This window comes from Chiloscyllium punctatum, chromosome 38, assembly GCF_047496795.1.
Source record: "Chiloscyllium punctatum isolate Juve2018m chromosome 38, sChiPun1.3, whole genome shotgun sequence".
NCBI lineage: Eukaryota > Metazoa > Chordata > Chondrichthyes > Orectolobiformes > Hemiscylliidae > Chiloscyllium > Chiloscyllium punctatum.
Genome location: NC_092776.1, coordinates 10,918,733 through 10,941,088, shown reverse-complemented (window position 1 = coordinate 10,941,088; position 22,356 = coordinate 10,918,733).

Below are 22,356 nucleotides of genomic sequence, written 5' to 3'. Positions count from 1 at the left end.
GCACACTGTTGGTGTATTGACACTTAAAATACTTAACATCGCTCTTAAAATAGTTCAGATAGAATGTGCTCAGTGTCCAGTAACATCTTCAGCAAAGTTCACCAACAATATTAAGAGACCTGTATAATCTGTGTGTCTGTCGCAGTTGATGTTGCATGTTGCTTGATGACTCTGTATAATCAGCATGTGTTGTCCTGGACTGTAAAATATAATGAATAAACCTCATGGATTATCAATGCTGTCTGTTTGAAAGAGCTTCTGAAACTTGCTGATCCCCGTCTTGCTCCATTGTTCTTCATTCATCAGTAACTCCGAGGCTTCATCCAGCAATCCCTCAGGCCTTGGTCCCTCTCTATAACTTGTTTGTTAACCATTTGTTAGCTTGTTCCTTCAGACCTGCTTAAAGCATTCAACTCGAAGCTTGCCTTCTGTCCCTTCACCCTCCTGTAACCTTTTTCCCACTTTTACAATCACTCTCTTCTCCCCTTCCTCCTCTCTCTTGGCCCTTCTCTCTCCCTCTCCTTGTTTTACCTTCTGTCTTTCTCTTCCCTTCTCCTTTCCCTCGTCCCAGCTCTCCGACTCGTCCGTTGCCGTCTATCTTCTCCATAAGATGTAGGAGCAGCAGGAGGCCATTTAGTCCCTCAAGTCTCTGCTATCATTCTCTGATAATTCTCAAGCCAACTTTCCTGCCTTTTCCCCATGGCTGTTGATTCCCTGACTGATTAAATAATCTGTTTGCACGTCCCATCTCTCACACTCACTCTCTGCCTCTGTCTTATCCCCTTCCCTACTTGTTCTCTTTCTGCCTGTCTCAGCTCTGTCATGTTATCCTACCCAGATCTTGAGTAAGTTGGTGACTGTTAGTGCACTAATGCAAAGGTCCTGAAATTATACGGAATGTCCTTGGGACAGAATCTGGGCTGGAATAGAAATTGAATCAACCCTTCCCGAACTTGCCCCTGGGGATGCTAAGCTCAGAATCTAATGAATGTTTTGAGTGAGGGCATGCTCTTGACACAGTTGGAGCCCCCACTGAAGCTGAAAGTTAAAGGGAATTCAAGCAGCACGGTAAGATGTTTTGCAGATGAAACAGCGCTCACATGTTATCTCTTTAACCCACATTATCTTCAATGCAAGAAGCAAATTTACTTTGTTATTGTTCACGGCGCTTAGTGTGCATTATCATTTGTTCATATAAGTCCTGCTCCTGGGGTTAGCACAGTGGCTCAATGGTTAGCATTGCTGCTTCATGGCACTTGGGACCTGGGTTCAATTCCAAACTCAGGCGATTGCCCGTGTGGGGTTTGGCCTGCCTGCGTGGTTTGCTCCTACACTCCAGTTATGGGCATTGGCCGTGCTAATCTCTACCCAGTTTAGATCTTTTATTTTGCCCTAGAATGTTTCTGTGAAGACCCTGGGAATGTTTACTTCCCTTGTGGGCGGAGTTGAGTTTTGTCAAACAGGAATTGCCACATGTGCAACTGTATTATCCCCATTTTACACATTCCAGGAATTTGCTGAGATGCTGTTTGGGTGGAGGGAAAGAAGGGAAAAGCAGAGCAAGGGGAAAAAAACCCATAATACCGGCAAGTACACAGAAGGTATTGCGTTGCCATCAAAGGACTTGCCTATGACTGCTGCAGGCAGAGCGAGAGAGACTTGACCAATCTCCCCCTCGCCCCCAATCCCATGAAACAGCACCCCACCTCTGTACTCGGCTGTTGTGAAAGCAGGGCTGTGCACCTGCAAGTCTGTATAAAGGTCACGTCACACACAAACCTGACACCAGCCCTCAGCCAAATCAGCAAGGGCTGAGATGTTTCTGATAGAACGGGAGGACAGGAGCTCTATTTATAAATATCTGTATTGCACGGGGATCAGTCATCCTGCAGAGAAAGCAGAGGCAGAGGGGGTTGAATTCAAAGCGAAACCCAGACATGCGACCTGGAATGGTACATTCAATGTACCATTGTTTTGTCCGTACAATATTTCGTCCTCAATCACTTTCTGTGGCAGAGAATTCCGCAGGCTCCCCACTCTCTGAGTGAAGACATTTATCCTCATCTCAGTCCTACACGGCTCAATCATTATTCTTAGACTATGACCCCTTGTTCTGGACTCCCCATACATCTGGAATATTCTCTCCGTGTTTCCCCTGTCTAGTCCTGTTAAGAGTTTTATAGGTTTCCATGTGATATCCCCCTCATTTTCCTGCACTCCAGTGAATATGGTCCGAACTGATCCAGTCTCCCTGCCATCCCAGAAGTCAGTTTGCTAAACCGTTGCTTCACTCCCTCCATAGCCGGAACCTGCACAGATTTCCAGATTTAGAGATGCCGACATTGGACTGGGGTGGACAAAGTTAAAAATCGCACAACACCAGGTTATAGTCCAACAGGTTTATTTGGAAGCACTAGCTTTCGGAGCGCTGCTCCTTCATCAGAACTGAAATCAACATGTTCATTCTAAAAGATGAGAGACTTAACAAACAATTCAGGTCTTTTTCAATATATAATTTCAGTTACATGACACTAAACTTTTGCTATAAATCCTGTGTCTTATGATCTTATACTCCACAACCACTAGATGAAGGAGCAGCACTCCGAAAGCTAGTGCTTCGGACTATAACCTGGTGTGTGATTTTTAACTTTGTATAGATTTCCAGGGCAGAGTCCCAGATTTTGATGAGCTTTTGTACGAAGCATATGCCAATTGAACAGGTGTAGTCATTTAAATCAAAATCTCATTTTGCATTTTGGGATTGCTCAGTGATCAGCACTGCTGCCTCACAGCATTAGGGACCCAGGTTTGATTCTACCCTCGGGTGACTGTGTGGAGTTTGCACATTCTCTGCATTTCTGTGTGGGTTTCCTCTGGGTACTCCAGTTTTCTCCCACAATCCAAAGATGCGCAGGTTAGGTAGATTGGCTATGCTGGATTGGCCACAATGTCCAGGGACAGTAGGTTAGGGTGGATTGGCTGTGCTAAGTTGCCCATAGTGTCCAGGGATGATAGGTTAGGTGGATTAGCCATGCTAAATTGCCCATAGTGTCCAGGGATAGTAGGTTAGGTGGATTGGCAGTGCTAAATTGCCCATAGTGTCCAGGGACAGTAGGTTAGGTGGATTGGCCATGCTAAATTGCCCATAGTGCCCAGGAATAGTAGGTTAGGTGAATTAGCCATGCTAACTTGCCCATAGTGTCCAACGGTGTGCAAGCTAGATGAATTAGCCATGGGAAATGCAGCATTACAGGGATGGGAAGGGAGTTGGTATGGGTGGATACTAACGCTGGTCACTGGGAACAGCTGGCTGACTGTGTCCAAGTGCCTGGACTGGTATCGGAGGCTGTCCTCGATTTAGTGACGACTTGATTGGGGCTTGCTGAGAAGCTTCCTGGCATTGTGTCTGCACTGAACGCCAATGGCAGGATAGCAGCGATATAAGCCTGGTATCCCTGACTGAAGGGCAAGGTGCAACAAGGCAAGGCAGGGATGCTGTGAGAATCCAGGAGGGCTCAAAGCGAGCGAGCGTTCAGAGGGTAAACCAGCAGAATGGAGGTGCAGCTTATTCCAGTCCCTGAGCTGGGTGTGTGTCCCTGAGCATTACAATGAGGTTTGCTTTGGTCCCCTGTGGTGCAGCAATGAAGTACAGAACTGTCCTGTAAGAGGACCAGGGATCATAGTTTTCCCAGCACACTCTCACCTCTCAGTCAGAAGGTTGTTACTTCACAGACACACTCCAGAAATGTGAGTGCAGTGTTTCTAAGCTGGTGTTTCTCCAGTGCTGTGCATACAGAGAGAGACAGCCACGCTCCCCATGGTGTGATGAAACAATGCTATAATAAATTCAGCTCCTTCTGACCTGTCTGAGAAAAAGCTAAAGGATCCCTTGTCACCAATTTGAAATAGTGCGAGTGCTATCCCCTTGTCGACGTTTACCTCACAACCAATATTGCTAAGACTGATAACCAAGCCATTCTCTCATTCCTCTCTGTGGGAGCTTACTGTGTGCAAATTGGCTGTGGCATTTCCTACAGTCTAATCATGACACTACACTTGCAAAAATTCCTTTGCTTGAAGTGCTGTGGGTGACCAGAGATAGTGAAAGGCACAATTTAAATGAAAGTTGCTGCGCTTTTGCCTTTTCATTGCTCTTTCTATGTTGGTGGATTCAATTTAACTGAACAGTCGGACATCATTCATTGCTATCCCACTTAAGCTGCTTAACTAATCTTAGCTCATTGAAAGTCAATGTATAAATAGAAGATGCTTGCATTTGAAGAGTGCAGGAACTGGTGGCTGCTTTTCAGTGTCGACTTGTTATCTGACAGTGTGCATGTGACAGGTGCTTTTCATGTTTGAACAGATGTGCAGAGCAGACACTGAACTTGACAATTATGTTTTTATTCTCTGATTCTCCCACATAGGTCACACTGTTCAAGGGATTTCTTATCTACTTGGTATTTCATTAATACCACGGACGACAGATACTCTTCTGAAGTCGCCTCCTCCTGGAGTGTGTGCAGGGCTTTTTGTTGAATTTGCCTGCTCGGGTGCTGAGTGTGGCTAGTTTTAAGGTGACGTGCTGTTTTAAGAATTGTCCTTGAACCATGTTTTGTACAGAGTCAGTGAAAGATATCATACAGTCATAGAGATGTACAGCATGGAAACAGACCCTTCAGTCCAACGTGTCCATGCCGACCAGATATCCCAACCCAATCTAGTCCCACCTGCCAGCACCCGGCCCACATCCCTCCTAACCCTTCCTATTCATATACCCATCCAATTGCCTCTTAAATGTTGCAATTGTACCAGCCTCCACCACTTCCTCTGGCAGCTCATTCCATAAACGTACCACCCTCTGTGTGAAAATATTGCCTCTTAGGTCTCTTTTATATCTTTCCCCTCTCATCCTAAATCTATGCCCTATAGTTCTGGACTCTCCCACCCCAGGGAAAAGACTTTGTCTATTTACCCTATCCATGCCCCTCATGATTTTATAAACTTCTATAAGGTCACCCCTCAGCCTCCGATTCTCCAGGGAAAACAACAATAGCCTATTCAACCTCTCCCTACAGCTCAAATCCTCCTGTCTAACCCCCTTGTCACTCTGTGCTCCCCCCTTTCTACTATTTCTACAACATTGGTGGGGGTCTCCCTCAGTATATCATCTTACTACTTGAGAAAGAAAGTCAGAGAACTAGACATGGATATTTGAGTAATGTGCAGTATTCTGTGTCTGTCTTATGTAGTTGTTGGATTGCATTCCAGACATACCCAGTCTTCCTCGGACTAATGGTGCATGCAGTAATCGATGGAACCCAACAAAATTAGGGCCGTGCTGACAAAGTGGGATCCATCACCCATTGAACAATCAAGTTCTTTTTCCTGGAAATTACCTCCAAAAAAATGTGACAGACTGGAAGGCAGCAATGAAATGGGTGAATTCCCTCACATTGTTGACGTATTACTGATGCCGTAGGAATGGTTTCTCCTGAGGGAAGCGTTTTCTTCAACACTAAGGGTGGCACAGTGGCTCAGTGTTTACCATTGCTGCCTCACAGCACCAGTGACGTGGGTGCAATTCCACCCTCGGGTGACTGTGGAGTTTGCACATTGTCTGTGCAGGTTTCCTGCAGATGTTCTTGTTTCCTCCCACAATCCAAAGGTGTGCAGGTTAGGAGGATTGGCTGCTCTAAATCACCCATTGTGTCCAGTGATGTGTAGGCCAGGTATTTAGCCAAGAGAAATATGGGGGGGGTGGGGGGGGAGGAAGTCTGGTTTGAATGCTCTCTGAGGGGTTGGTGTGGACTTGATGGGCTGAATGGCCTGCTTTCACACTGTAGGGATTATGTTATTCTAAGATGCTGTGAGCTTTCATTGCTCACAACTGAGCTAAGATTCCTGTGACCGTTTCCACCTGCAATGGCTGGGCCTTCATCTGCTCAAGTCTGGAATCTCTGGAGTTGGCTCCCGACAATGAATCAAATAGAAGGGATATAGAACAAGACTGGGGTCGTGGGGCCCAGCCCTACGCTAGCCATTATCTAACTGAATGATAGAAGAGACTGAGCTAAATTATCCCCTCTTGGGCTCTATACTTACAGCTTTCCTCAAAAATGAGAGCTTTGGCCAAGCATTCAGTCACATGTCCTAATATTTCCTTATACACTGCAGTGCCAAAATATTGTTTGTGAAGCACCCTGGGTTGTTTTACCATCTTAAAGGCACTCCAAAAATTCAAATTGGTGTTGGACAAAGCAGTTGCCTTATTCCTCTTTGCAGCCAACATCTGGTAACTTGTTCCAGATTTTGAAGACTCCATTAGGGGGAATATATCTAACCTAGTTCGATAAAACAAAGATCTGTGGGTGTTGGAGATCTGAAACAAAAAACAGAAATTACTGGAGAAACTCAACAGGTCTGGCAGCATCTGTGGAGAGAGAAACAGAGTTAAAGTTTTGAGTCCAGTGACTCTTTTTCAGATCTGTTTTACTGTTTTTGTGAATGAGTTAAATGTTTGAATCACCTCACATCCTAGCTCTTCCCAGCCAGACCATCCACCTATGTGACAGTTAGTTAACTCTGAAAAATCTCAATAAATTCTCCTCAAAGTCCAGGATTTGGTAAAATGAGAAGTGGTAGTTCTCTGAAGCTATAGTCGTAACCTGGAAATGTGTCACAGGCTGGAATCCATTTGAAGCAAATTAAATACATAATTGTATCCGGTAGAGACTATAAGGCCTGAGACACACCTACAGAAACATGGAAATGACTGCTTGACTTAGTAGGCCATTCAGCCCAACAAAGAGGAGAAAGTGAGGACCGCAGATGCTGAAGATCAGAGTCGAGAGTGTGGTGCTGGAAAAGCACAGCAGGTCAGGCAGCATCCGAGGAGCAGGAGAATCGAGCATAAGCCCTGATAAAGTGCTTCTGCCTGAAACGTCGACTCTCCTGCTCCTCGGGTGCTGCCTGACTTGCTGTGCTTTTCTAGCACCACACTTTTAATTCAGTCCATCAAGTCTGCTGTGCCATTCAGTGAGATAGAACATCAGACTGAACAGCACAGGAACAGGCCCTTCGGCCCACGATGTTGTGCCGAACATGACACCAAATGAAACTAATGCCTGCCCTTGGTCCATATCCCCCATTCCTTGCATATTCATGTACTTACCTAAAAGTCCCTTAAGTGCCCCCATCATATCTGCCTCCACCCCCACCCCTGCAGCACTTTCCAAACTCTTACTACTCAACGTATTAAAATTTGTCCGTCTCATTTTCTTTGAACTTTCCCCTCTCTCACCTTAAATGTATGCTGATCTGATTCCCAACTCCTGTTTCCTCCCTTTTCCCCACAACCCTTCACCCATTAAAAATCTATCTTATTCTCAAATATACTCTACATCCCTCTCTGGCTAAGGATTCTACAAACCGCTGAGAGGAGAAATTCCATCTCCTCCCCGTCTTAAACGTGTGACTCTTTATCCTGAGATTGGTCCTGGACTCTCCCACAAGGAGAATCAGTTTCTCCGTATCTACCCTGCCCCAAGAAGTGACTACTCGACAGTCCGGGACTCAAAGTCGAGTTACCACCTCAAAATTATTTCTTTGTTTTGCTTTGAATTTATTTTGATGTGGGTTTCAGTTGGATTTCTGTCCCATCTCGTGAGGTGCCAGCCACCAGTGGGGGTGTTCCACAATATAGCTCACACAGAAAAAAAATCAAAGCCATAGCCCTCAGTCCCCCTGACTTCCTGCTGCAGCTTGTTTACGTCCCTCCAACATGGTCAGGCTCATCATCGTCCTAGGATGTTTCTCCAAGGATGGAAACACAAGACACAAAGGGAAGGGATAGGGTCTGTGGCGATGAGGCACAAAAGAACCACAGAGATTTGGCACCTCGTCACACAGAATATTGTATATGTAAGAAAATCTCTCTTGCTGGTTTTGTGCGTGGAGCCAAGAACAGGCTGAGCTCAGAAAGACCTAGTTACATCTTTTGAAGTGAATAATTATATCAGTCGTGCTTACAACTCAAGCAGCATTGTTGACCTTTTGCGGTAATAATTGAGATGTCTTGGTTTCATATTAAGACACGCAGAGAGAAACAGCTCATTCTCTCCACTGTGTGGAATCCACTTCCGTGCACAGAATTAAAATAAAATGACGCACCAGCTCCTCTGAGATGCTCAGGAAAAGGAGGGACCATCAAACAATTGACACAAAGGGGCTGCTATTGTGGAAGTCTCGTTGATTGTAGAGGTAACAAAGCAACCAATTTCCGGGCAGGTTTCACAGGCAGTAAGGTGATCACTAACGGTGGTCATTAGAATGGTTCTCTCATTTCTTGCTCAAAGAACTGCTCAGTTTTGCTGCTCGCTTAATCAGTCAGTAGTCAGACCCCTTGGCATCATGGTAGCCCACAAACCCACCAACACACTAAAACAGCAGCTAATGAACTTGAAGGATCCCATTCAGATAACAAGCAAAACTAATGTCATTTACAAAATATTGTGCAAGAACTGTAACAAACACTACATTGGACAAACAGGCAGAAAACTAGCCACCAGGATATATGAACATCAACTAACCACAAAAACACATGACTCACTCTCACTAGTATCTTCACATACGGATGAGGAAGGACACAGAGACAACACATCTATCCTTGGACAAACCAAACAGGGACACATATGAACATTCCTAGAAGCATGGCATTCGACCCGGAACTCTATCAACAAACACATTGACTTGGACCCAATTTACCACCCTGAGAAAAAGAACAGGAAATGATATCACCACCAGAAATGACATCTCCAACCCAAAGAAACCCAAACATATAAATAGAAAGCAGGAATCATCAGCAATGCTTTGTCCAGAGGCTCACTGAAGATGTTACCTAGTATGGTGATGAAACCTCTGAAAATGAACCTTCCAGCTCAGCGAGCAAACTTACATCCATTACCACCTACTCCCCCATACCCTTTGCCTCCCTTTTCAATCAAGAATCTACATTTGCCTCAAAGGTATTCAATGTCTCAGTGGTTAGCACTGTTGCCTCACTGCACCAGGGACCAGGGTTCGATTCCAACCTCGGGCAACTGTCTGTGTGGAGTTAACACATTCCTCCGCCACCACCCCACCCCCCCGCCATGTCTGCATGGATTTCCTCTGAGTGCTCTGGTTTTCACTCACAGTCTAAAGATCCACAGGTTAGGTGAATTGGCTATGCTAATTGCCCTTGGTGACCAGGGATGTGCAGGCTAGGTGGATTAGCTATGAGAAAATGCAAAGTTAGAGGTATAGGATGGGGGGAGTGGGCCTGTGGGTTGGGATGTCTTCAAAAGGTCAGTGCAGAATTGGCTGTAGGGGTATATTTAGAGACAAATCAGGAGGGCAAAAAGTGGACAAGAGATAGCCTTGACAGAAAGGGTTAAGGAGAATCCAAAGAGATTCTACAAATACATTAAGGACAAAAGAGTAACTAGGGAGAGAAAAGGGACCTTTGGAGAATACCAGGACCATCTTTGTGTGGAACCACAGGAGATGAGTGAGTTACTAAACAAGTTATGCATCGATATTTACTTCAGAGAAGGAAACGGAGGCAGGAGAACTTGGCAAAATAAATAGTGATGTCTTGAAAAGTGTTCATATCACATTAGAGGACGTGCTGCAGGTCTTAAAATGCATAAAGGTAGAACTCTGTGGGAGACCAGGGAAGAGATTGCTGGACCCCTTGTTGAGGTATTTGTATGACTGATGCATGAAGTGCTGGAACGCTGGAGATTGGGTAACATGGTGCCATTATTTCAGAAAGGTGGTAAGGTAAAGCCAGCGAACCATGGACTGGTGAGTTTGATCACGGTGGTGGATAAGTTGTTGGAGGGAATCCTGGATTAATATGTATTTGGAAAGGCATGGACTGATTAGGGATAATCAACATGGCTTTGTGTGTGGAGAATCATGTCTCACTAACTTGATTGAGTTTTTTGAAAATGGACTTCAGCAAGGCATTCAACAAATTTCCACATGGTAAACTAGTTAGCAAGGTTAGATCACATGGAATCAAGAGGGAGCTAGATGACCAGCGCTGTACTGCAAGGATCAATGCTGGGTTCACTGCTTTTCATCATTTACATAAATGATTTGGATATGAACATTGGAGGTATGGTTAGAATTGTTGCAGATGACACCAAAATTGATGGTGTAGCGGATAGTGAAAAGATTACCTCAGAGTACAACAGGGTGTTGATCAGATGGGCCAGTGGGCTGAGGAATGGCGGGTGGAGTTTAATTTATAAAACGTGACGTGTTGTGTTTTGGTGAGGCAAACCAGGGCAGGACTCATATAGTTAATGGTAGGGCCCTATGGAGTGTTGACGAATAAAGAGTCAACACTCCATAGGTGTGCAGGAGCATAGTTCCTTGAAAGTGGAGTCGCAGGTAGATGAAGTGGTAAAGAAAGTGTTTGGCACACTTACCTTTATTGTTCAATGCATTGAGTATTGCGGCTGTACAGGACATTGGTGAGGCCGCTTGTAGAATATTGTGTTAAATTCTGGTCTCCCTGTTATAGGAAAGATGTTGTTAAACTTGAAAGAGTTCAGAAAAGATTTACAAGGATGTCACTGGAATGGGAGGATTTGAATCATAGGGAGAGACTGAATTAGCTGGGGCTGTTTTCCCTGGAGCATCGGAGGCTGAAGGGTGACATTATAGAAGTTTATAAAATCATGAGGGACATGGATAGGATAAATAGTGAAGATCTTTTTCCCAGGTTAGGGGATTTCAAAGCAAGATGGCACAGCTTTAAGGTGAGAGGGGGATAAGTTTCAAAAAGACGTGAGGAGTAACTTTTTCACACAGAGGGTGGTACGTGTATAGATTGAGCTGCCAGAGGAAGTGGTGGAGGCTGGTACAATTACAATGTTTAAAAGGCATCTGGATGGGTATGCGACTAGGAAAGGTCAATAGTGATATGGGCCAAGTGCTGGCAAATGGGACTAAGCCAGATTAAGTTGCCTGGTGGGTATGGACAGGTTGCACTGAAGGGTCTGTTACCGTGTTATACAACTCAGTCACATTCACTATTTTCCAATTTGATGGAATCTTTCCAGAATCTAGACAATTTTGGAAAGGATAGGGTATTGATTAACCGAGTGGGCAAAAAAATGGTAAATGGAAAAATCAATACTTGTCTACTTTGAATTAGTTTTTAAGCTATCGAGAGAAGCAGACTAACAGGAGCAAAAATATTACCTGATCCACCTGTAGTGGTGGAGGTAATGAGAAGGTATAGAGTTGGGTAGTACTTTTGAAATTTATGTTTCGATATTCTGAACAGTAGGCTGTTTGGTTCTTGAGCCCATCACATCTGCAACCTAACTCCACATGCCCACCTTTGTCCTATATCCCTTAAGAATTTGTTCACAAATATCTATTAATCTCAAATGTAATTTTAACAATTTAAGAATTCCAAACTTATGTCGAATTGTTTCCTAACTCCATTCCTGAATAATCAGGCCATAGTTTTTTTGACTACACATCTAGATTCCCCCAACAAGTAAAAATAATTTATTTAATAAGAGCAAAACACTGCTGCTGCTCCAAATCAGAAATAAAGCCAGAAACAGATACGTACCTTTCTCTGACCCTGTCTGTTGCTCTAACAGACCGCCCCACACACACCCTTTGTCAATGCACAGACCTATGAGATTTCAACCTCTCTTCAGTTCTAAGCTAGAGTCATACTGGTGGCAAAAGGTGAACTTTTTTTCTCTCTGCACAGATGCTGCATGACCTGCTGAGTTTCTCCAATGAAAATCGTGTCTCCAAATTATTCATTCCCATCAATAACTTGAAAAGTTTGACCAAATCACCCCTTTACCTTCCAAATTTCAAAAAATATAAACCTAATTTGTGCAATCTCTCCTTGTAAATTAACCTGTTGAGGCCAGGTTGCATCCAGGTAAATCTCTAAAATATTCGTAACAGAGCCAGGTTTGATTCCAGCCTCGGGCGACTGTCTGTGTGGAGTTTGCACATACTCCCCGTGTCTGCATGGGCTTCCTCCGGGTGCCCTGGTTTCCTCCCACAGTCCAAAGATGTGCAAGTTAGGTGATTTGCCATGTTATATTGCCCATAATGTCCTTGGATGTGTAGGTTAGGTGGAATAGCCATGGGAAACGCAGGGTTACGTGGATAGAATAGGGGGGTGAGTCTGAGTGGAATGCTTTTCAGAGGGTCAGTGTGGACTTGTTGGGCCAAATGGCCTGCTTCCGTACTTTAGGGATTCTATGATTCTATGAAGGTATGATACCGACACTGAATACATCTCTGTTTGTGGCTCAATTATAGGGAAGATGATGGCCTAGTGGTATTATCACCAGCCTTCTTGTTCCATAGATGCAGCCAATGTTCAAATCCTTCCATAGCAGATGGTGGAGTTTGAATTCAATACAAATCAGTAATTAAAAGCCTAATTACTGTTGTTGATTTTTGGGGGGAGAAACCCCATCTGATTCACTAATGTCCTTTAGGGAAGGAAACTGCCATCCTTACCTGGTCTAGCCTACATGTGACTCCAGACCCACAGCAATGTGACTGACTCTTAACTGCTCTCTGGGCAATTAGGGATTGGTAATAAATACTGCCCTAGCCAGTGACACCCAGATCCTGTGAATGAATATAAAAACATCTCACCAGATCATTGTAAAGAAATGGTGCAACTTGTACCCTATCATCCTAATTCTAGCTCTCTTGGACATCAAGGTCAACTTTAATTTTAATTATTTTCTGTATCTGTTTATAATTTTTAATTATGTATTTAGAAGCCCACTATTTGTAACATTTTTGAACCATTGCCTTCGCAGCGTTGTGTTCATTTCCACGTCCTTGTGAATTTTTTTGGGTTCTGATTCTGAGGATTTTTTTTGGCGAGGTTATGAGTAACCACACCATCAGCTTTTTCCTTTTATCTCAATGATCTCGAAGCAATATCTCCAATTTGATCTTCTTTTCCTGGATGTGAGTAAGACAAATTCCCTTAAAGAATTTCTCCGTAACAAAGAACATGTGTAGAAACTTTCTGTGTGTGATTTCTCTGAAACTGTGAGATATTGGGTCACGATCACCTCAGAACCTGAAATCCAAAAGCAAGTATTGAAGGGGGAAGGAAAGCCTAATGGGAACATTTTTTGATCATCATTCTCAATCTCTTTAAAGAAAAATGTAATACTTCTTAAAAAATAAAGCTCTGTCTTAATATATTCAGAAGTTTTGTCACTAGTATTCCAACAACTTTGAGGATTGTTGGCTCCACATTTTTTTTAGTCAACAGAACATCTTCACTTACTTCATTGTGATCCTGGGGTTTCAACCAATCTAGATTCAGCTAGATGATCTCAGCCAATGCCAGTAAATGATACTACCACCAAAAGAACTCCAAGTCCCAGACCAGTCCAAATTTATACCATCTACCAACTTGAGTTAAACCTATTCTGGGATGCAGAAAATCTCAAATCAAAATGGCTGCCTGTTGGCCGAGAAAATTCAGACAACTGAGAAACGCTGAAGGGAAGGCTCCATTTTCTCTAAAAAAAAAACATACTTTGGACAGAAAGTGGTACAGCTGATCTTTACAGTCTGACAAATATCTAATGTATTTTCTTGACTTTACCAGAGAAAAAGCAAATGATAGTTTGGGGAGATTTTAACAATCGAAGGAATGGTTGATTGACCAAAAATATGAATACTCTGTCTCGAAGTCCTGGCAGAAGTTCCTAAATCAAATTTCAGATGTCCATAAAAAGATATGCACCTCTCTGACAGGATTGCTGGCCAAAGCTGAAGATAATGCCTTGCCCATTTTTTGTCCCATTGGAATCCAAACAGTCCCACAGCATTGGAGAAACACCATACTGAAAAGGGGCGGTTCCAGCAGACCATGTGACTCTTGTCTTATACTGTCAGATGAAACTCAGTGGGTTCTATTTCCACATCGGAGTCTGATGACTTGAGCACAACAATTTCAGCTGGCATACCCAGTGCAGTACTGAGGGGGTGCTGCCTTGGTGGTGATGCTGTCTTTGAAGTGAGGTGTTAAACTGAGGCCTAGAAAATGGGAATTGTCTCTGGTTTCCTCACCAACATTTATCCTTCATTCAATATCACTAAAAGCAGATTATCACAAACTGTTGCTTGTGGATATCTGCCCTGTGCAAAACTAACTGCTGTGTCTCCCACATTACAATAGTAACGACGTTTCAGAAGTAATTCTTTGGCTGTGGTGGTGGAATGCTACATTACAGAATAGTTAAAACAGAGAAGGAGGCTATTTGGCCCATCACGGCTGTGCCGAATCTCTGCTATTCTCCTGTTTTCTCCCCTGCACATTCCTCTTTTTCTGATGATAATCCAATTTCCAACTGAATGACTCGATTGATTTTGTCTTTACCGTGCCTTCCAGCTCTTAACCACTCGCTGCATGAGATAGTATTTTTTCTCATACTGTGTCACCTGGTGGCTCAGTGGTTAGCACCGCGCCCTCATTGTGCCAGGGAACCGGGTTCAATTCCACCCTTGGGCAACTCTCTGTGTGGAGTTTGTACATTCTCCCCGTGTCTGTGTGGATTTCCTTCCACAGTCCAAAGATGTGCTGGTTAGATGGATTGGCCAGGCTAAACTGCCCATAGTGTGCAGGCTAGGTGGGTTAGCCATGGTAACATCAGCCACATTCCTGATGAAGAGCTTAAGGTTGAAACTTCAACTCTCCTGCTCCACAGATGCTGCCTGACCTGCTGTGCTTTTCCAGCACCACATGTTTTGACTCTGATCTCCAGCATCTGCAGTCCTCGCTGTCTCCTAGCCACGATAAGTGCAGAGTTACAGAGATGGGATGCTTTTCAGAGGGTCAGTATGGGCTGAATGATCTGCTTCCACACTCTAGGGGATTTAATGAGTCTGCTTTTACTTTAGGAGAAAGTAAGTTCTGCAGATGCTGGAGCTCAGCTTCGAGAGTATGGCGCTGGAAAAGCACAGCAGGTCAGGCAGTATCCAATGAGCAGGAGAATCGGCATTTGGGCATAAACCCTTTGTCAGGAATGCTTTTATTTTGCCAAGGACTGAGATCTGTGCCCTCACGTTCTCTGCCCTTCCCCCTCACTATCTACTCTGTTCCAATCACTGATGGATTTTCAATACCTCCATCAGCCCTCTTGTCAACCTTCTTCAGGAATGGCGGTCCCAACTCCCCCCATTTATCCATGTAACTGAGGTTCTAAATAAATGCAAGACATTTCTTGTTGAACAAAACATAGTGAAGGGTGCGAAAGAAACAACATAATCCAACAGAAGGTGAGAAGATGTCTGAGTTACTCTGGTTCCAGTGTGAAGATACTATTATTATGTGTCATTTTATTCCAGCAAATGATGTCTCAATGGAACGATGGCAGGGACTGTAAATTTATATCGAGCGGTTGAGAGAACTGGAGAAAGGATTTGGTTACACAGCCCTCACTAATCTGCTTACCAAATGTTTGGCATGGGTCTTTTAGTCCCAGTGATTTTAATTAAACTGTGAAGTGGTCTGTTGTCTTTTGTGCAAACGTTTACTTTAAGCAGTTACATTAAAAAAGTAATTGTTTCAAGATGGAGCAGTTATTGTTTTAAGTTTAATGGACATATCCTTTGGCTTGGATATGTATCTGACTCCCTGGAATTGGGAGTCAGTAACCTGTGAGTCAGCAGGAGCTCTCTCCTCTCTGAGTCAGCGAGTTGTCAGTTTGTGCCCCACTCCATATGAAGTACAGACAGGCTCTCCAAAAGAGTGCTGCACTGTAGAAGGTAACATCATTCAGGTAAGATGTTAAACCAAGACCTCATCTGGCCTTGTAAAAGACTTCATGGTAATATTTTGAAGTAGAACAAAGGAGATACGCTTTGGCAACATTTATCCCTTAATCAACATCAATGAAATAGATTATCTTCTCATTATCAGTGTTTTGTTCATGGGATCTTCCTGTGATTAAAATGACAGCTGCGTTTCCTACTATTCACCAACTGCACATCAAAAAGCAAATTAGATTAGATTACTTACAGTATGGAAACAGGCCCTTCAGCCCAACAAGTCCACACCAACCCACCCAGACCCATTCCCCCAAACCAACACGACAAGCAATTTAGCATAGCCAATTCACCAATGCACATTTTTGGACTGCAGGAGGAAACCCACACAGACACAGGGAGAATGTGCAGACGCCACACAGACAGCTGCCTGAGGTGGGAATTGAACCCAGGTCTCCTAGCGTTGTGAGGCAGCAGTGCTAACCATTGTGCCACCGTGCTGCCCAGTACTTGGCTGTTCATGATGTCCTAGACAGTGTTGGATAAACGTAAGTGTTACTTTTTTTCAAGAGAAGGAAGGAAGAGGGAAATTATATGGCAACACATTGTCTGGTGAGGTGCTACTCCATTCAAGCTAGGAAGGTCACAGGTCAATCAAACATTGTTGTTTTGCTGGGGTTCAGCAGTTTCAATCCTCTAATGGATGTCTGGGCTCTCAGCATTTGGAGTCACGGAGTCATACAGTGTGGAAACAGACCCTAGTCCAACTCGTCCATACCAACCAAGTTCCCAAACTAAACTGGCTCCACTTGCCAGCATTTGGCTAATGGTTTGAATGACAGTTTTGATTCTCTGATTCAGCTATTTCAATGTATAATGTTTACTTGCTTATGTTAAAGAGGTTTTAAGTTCTTGTGAGTTCTGAAATAAATTTGGAAACAGGGCGGTTCAGTGGTTAGCCCTGCTGCCTCACAGCACCATGGACCCGAGTTCAATTCCAGCCTTGGACATCTCCCTGTGTCTGCATGGGTTTCATCCAGGTGCTCTGGTTTCCTCCCACAGTCCAAAGATGTGCAGGCCAGGTGAATTGGCCATGCTAAATTGCCCATAGTATTAGGTGCATTAGTCAGAGGGAAATGGGTCTGGGTGGGTTACTCTTCGGAGGGTCGGTGTGGACCTGTTGGACCGAAAGGCCTGTTTCCACACTGTAGGGAATCTAATCTAAAATAAACTATCTGTGTGGAGTTTGCACATTCTCCCCGTGTCTGTGTGGGTTTCCTCTCACAGTCCAGTGAAAAGCAGATTAGGTGGATTAGCCATGGTAACTGTGGGGTTGGAAGATGGAGTGGGTCTAGCTGAAATTCACTTTCGAGGGTCAGTGCAGACTTGATGGGCTGAATGGCCTTGATCTGCCATGGAACCATATCGTCAGAGTTGTACAGCACAGAAATAGACCCATCGATTCAACTTGTCCATGCCACCTCAAATCTAAAATTAATCTAGACTCCCTTTACAAATATTTGGTAAATATTCCTCTAAAACCATCCTACTCATGTACCTATCAAGATGTATTTTAAATATTATGATTGTACCAGCCTCCACCACTTCCTCAGGCAACTCATTCCATACACACACCACCCCTGCCTGAAAAAGTTGCCCCTTAGGTTTCTTTTAAATCTTTCCCCTCTCACCTTAAACCTATGTACTCGAGTTTTGGAATCCCCTACCCTGTGAAAAGACTTTGGCTATTCAACCTATCTCTGTCCCTAATGATTTTTTAAACCTCTGTAAAGTCACCCTTCAGCCTTCAGGGAAAACAGTCCCAGCCTATTCAACCTCTCCTTATAGCTCAAACCCTCCAAACCTGGCAACATCCTTGTAAATCTTTTCTGAACCCTTTCAAGTTAACAACATCCTTCATATAGAAGGGTGAGCAGTATTCTAAAAGTGTCCCTCTTCCTTAAAATTGTTCTGTAAGCAATATCTCGGAACCTTTAAAGCTGAGATCGATAGAAGGAATTCTAAAATGCGGGTTAAAGGGTTATCAGCTGTGACGGTACTGTGCACATATTTATTTAAGCTATGCCTAATATATGTGATAAATGACTTGGGAATAATTGATCTGAATACATAGAAACCCCATAAACACAGATCAATTTGACTTACAAAATTGATATCAGGAACATATAAGGTGAAGTGTTCCATCTCGAATTTTGACTAACGTAAAAGCTGAGAAAGAAATGAGTGAATATTTCAGCGAACTGAATCCTTTGCGATGCAAAGTGAAGTTCTGTGTCAGCCAATACTTGACGGGTGACCAACACTTCTCCCTTGTTGGGAACCTCACTCACAGTAGGGAATCTGAAAAGGTTTAACTGTTAAAAAAAGAGACTGAAATGAGGGCACGTTTATCAAATTCCACTTTTTAAATGTTTTTTTAATTCTGTTTAGCCGTACCTGTTTATTTTGTTTGTTCCTAACCATTTTTCACCATCCTTGAAAATAATTCAAAGTATCTTCATCCATCTGGTAGAGATTTACAAATGCCAGACCCTGTTCCTTAAAGTTTATGAAGCTGGGTTTGTTGTACTTCATTGATAAACACCACCATTAGCCCAGTATCATCAGCTGAAACTAGAACGGCAATTGACTTGCACTTGTTTGACATTTTACCATTAAATGTCTCCCAGAGTATTTCACAGTAAGATAAACAATGTTCAGGTTGGCAATGCCATGACAATTCTGCATACAAGATGATGCCAATAAGCATTTAATAATTTTTTGGCATTGTTGAGGGTTTGAGGTTACGCTGACCAGGTTAACACGGTGCACCTCTTCAAATATTGTCATCTGATTTTTAACACCATGATAACCTACTGGAGTGAGAGATCTCATCTTCAAACTGGGCACGTTATAATAAATTGGGTTCAATATTGAGTTTAAAGCCTTCAAATTATGAACCCATTCCTTCCCTTTCTTTTAAACTTTGCTTGTTACTCTCTACCAACCTCTCTCCCTTCCCCCCAACCGCACCCACCCCCCCCAAACCCCAGTGGGACTGTATGTTTATTTTCCAGTCTGGCAATTAGACACACCATTGTTCTGCCATTCTCACATTTCGATCATCAAATTGGAACTATCAACATCCTTTCTCTCCCAGCACCCCAGCCACACACACCCCCTCCACCACAGCCAGCCCCACTATTGTATAAATGCTGCCCCCTCCATATTTCACCTCGGCTCTGATGAAGAGTCATCTAGACTCAAAACATTAGCTTGCTGTCTCTCCACGGATGCTGCCTGACCCACTACGATCTCCAGCATTTTTTGTTTTCAGTGCACATTCCAGCAATGGCAGTAATTAGCTCCTGCCAGGAGTGAGAGGTTGTTTTATGAATCTAAATTCTTAATGCATCAGTTCAGTGTCTAACCCAAAGATGAGACAGGAGGGTAATGATCCTGTCTAAGTTCACTTAGTCATTAACAATCCCATCTTCTTTGGAGCTGATTGGAATTCCTCTCTCCTGTTTTTCTTTATTATTCCGTGCGTTGTGAGTGTTGCTGGCCTGCACTTGTTGTCCATTCCTTTTGGGAATGTGAAGGTGAGTCACCTTCTTAAGCCACTGAAGACTGTTTGGTATCTTACTCAAGAATTTCTTATTGTCTGACTGGGATCATCTTCTCCTATTAGCCAACATCTACCTTTCTTTCCAAATTCCCCAAAAATACTTTTCAAACCAAAAGATTAAACTCACTAACTGCTCCATCGTGACATACTCAGCACTCTCTCAACTCTTTCTTGATTTGGAGGTGCCGGCGTTGGGCTGGAGTGGACAGAGTTAAAAATCACACAACGCCAGGTTATAGTCCGACAGGTTAATGTGGAAGCATTAACTTTCAGAGCACTGCTCCTTCACCAGGTGGTTGTGGAGTATGAGATCGTGAGACACAGAATTTATAGCAAGTGTCTTATGATCCTGCTCCACAGCTAACTGATGAAGGAGCAGTTCTCCGAGAGCTAGTGCTTCCAAATAAACCTGTTGGACTATAACCTGGTGTTGTGTGATTTTTAACTTTGTCCAACTCTTTCTTGCTTGTGCTGTTTCCTGTTTCATTGAAGAGCAAGTCGACATTCAAGATATTCAGCTGATGGCCTCATCATTGCTGTTTTTAATGTTTATATATCATTGCACTCTTTTTTTATGAAATATTGGGTTAAATGTTGGGAAATCAGCTACTCTGCTTGATGATCATACTTTAAGAAGGCACCACTTCCCTCTTCGTACGTGTTTTATAATCAAATATCAATACTGAGAGTCATTTATCTGCCCATCCCTCATGGCAAAGCAAAGGATTGGAACAGTGCAGGAAGGAGATAGTGAGGACTGCAGATGCTGGAGGAGTCAGAGTTGATAAAATCTGGTGCTGGAAAAACCACAGCAGGTCAGGCAGCTTCTGAGGAGCAAGAGAGTCGACCTTTCAAGTATAACCCTTTGTTAGGACAGTGCAGAAAGGAGTCATTTTGCCCATTATGCATCTGCTGGATTTTTGTAAAACTATTCAGTTAGTTCCACCCCCCTGCTCTTTCGCTACAGGCCCAGGAGTTTCTTCTTTTCCGATAGTTATCCAATTCTCTTAAAACCACTTATTGAATCCACCATCCTTTCAGATAGCCCTCTCCCCATCTCAGCAACTCAATTCCTCATAGCCTCACTCAATGGTGCTGTGAACCAGATCCCATTGTAAACTGCACGTGATAACAGAAATGCACTCAACTGTGAAGGTTCAGGTGGTTGAATAGTCACCATGGAGGCTTGATGATGAAGCACAGTGGTTAGCACTGCTGCCTCACTGCACCAGGGACCCCGGTTCGATTCCAGCCTTGGGCGACTGTCTGTGTGGAGTTTGCACATTCTCCCTGTGTCTGTGTGGGTTTCCTCCGGGTGCTCTGGTTTCCTCCCACAGTCCAAAGATGTCAAGGTTAGGTGGACTGACCATGGAAAATGCAGGGTTTCAGGGCTAGGTCTGGTCTGGGTGGGATGTCCTTTGACGGTTGGTGTGGACTTAATGGTCTGCTTCCACACTGTAGGGATTCTAGTGTTCTGTGATGTATTGTCACTGGTGTGGGAATTTGGAGGGATATCAGTGTTTGGAGAGAATGAGTCAGGAGCCCAGTTAAACCACATTAGTTGTTGAAGTTCCTCAGTGCCTGGCACACACTCCCAAAGGTTAGACCTGGGTGTCCATGATATACAAAGTTAAAAATCACACAACACCAGCTTATAGTCCAACTGGTTTATTTGGAAGCACTAGCTTTCGGAGCGCTGTTCCTTCATCAGGTGGTTGTGCTGATGAAGGAGCAGTGCTCTGAAAGCTAGTGCTTCCAAATAAACCCGTTGGGCAAAACCTGGTGTTGTGTGATTTTTAACTTTGTACACCCCAGTCCAACACCGGCATCTCCAAATCATGATATGCAAAGACACAAGCAGCGTGGGTTCAAATCTTACCATGAACAATTTGGTGAGTTGAATTCTTTGGAGTTTTACTGTGAAAGGAACCAATGAAAACACTGTGGAAATCATTTAAAAGGGGTATTGGACACCTTCAGATGCAGGTCAGTCCCCTTGGTATAAAGTGTGGCATCTTGCTGTGGACGGAATGATCTGCGTATATAAATCATTCTGTAAGAAGGGTTTTATGTACATTTATAAAGTGGAAATTCTGGGATAAAGGGCTTGCAGGAATACTTTAAAAGATTCAGCACAGTTAGCGACTGACCACATGATCTCCTCCTGGGTTGGACGTTCCTAACGTGTTGGATTGACATGAAAAGATCCCAAAATATGAGGCCATGGCGCAGTGGTAGTGTCTGTATCTCTGGCTGAGGGTCAGGTCGCACCTGCTCAATGGTTGTGTCATAGCATCTCTGAGCAGATTCATTGATGATTATCTAAAAACCCAAGCAATTTTCGAATGTTTCTCCAGTGAAGGAATCCCATTGGTTTGAACGGCCCTAAGGCCCATGCGAAACGTGGTTGACCTTTGGAGTACTCAGCCACCATAACGCAGACAGTAATCATCCCCATTTCCCCAAAAACCAACAAATTTATTTGAAAAGAAACAGAGACCCGAGGTACTGAAACCAATATTTATGAGTAGACCATCACCAACCAACACAGAGTACCACTACAAGGCATCAGACTAAACCTGCAGCTTCTCACTAGACATGAGCATGACATTCTGCAGGTCAAATACAATAAATCACTGAATCGTAACACATACACCAGAGATGATGGCACCACATTGGCAAGCTGGAACCAGAGTGCCCCCTCTCGCCAGCCTGGCATGGTACAAGAGCACACAGTCGAATCCTGAGAGAGACACACAGCAAGACATTACTGCTTAAAGCTGTGCCCCACAATGGGACTAAGCAAGAAAGAACCTGGATTCGTATAGTGCCCTCCGGACGCCCCAGAGTGCTTCCCAGCCAATGAAGCTGTGATTGCAGGATTG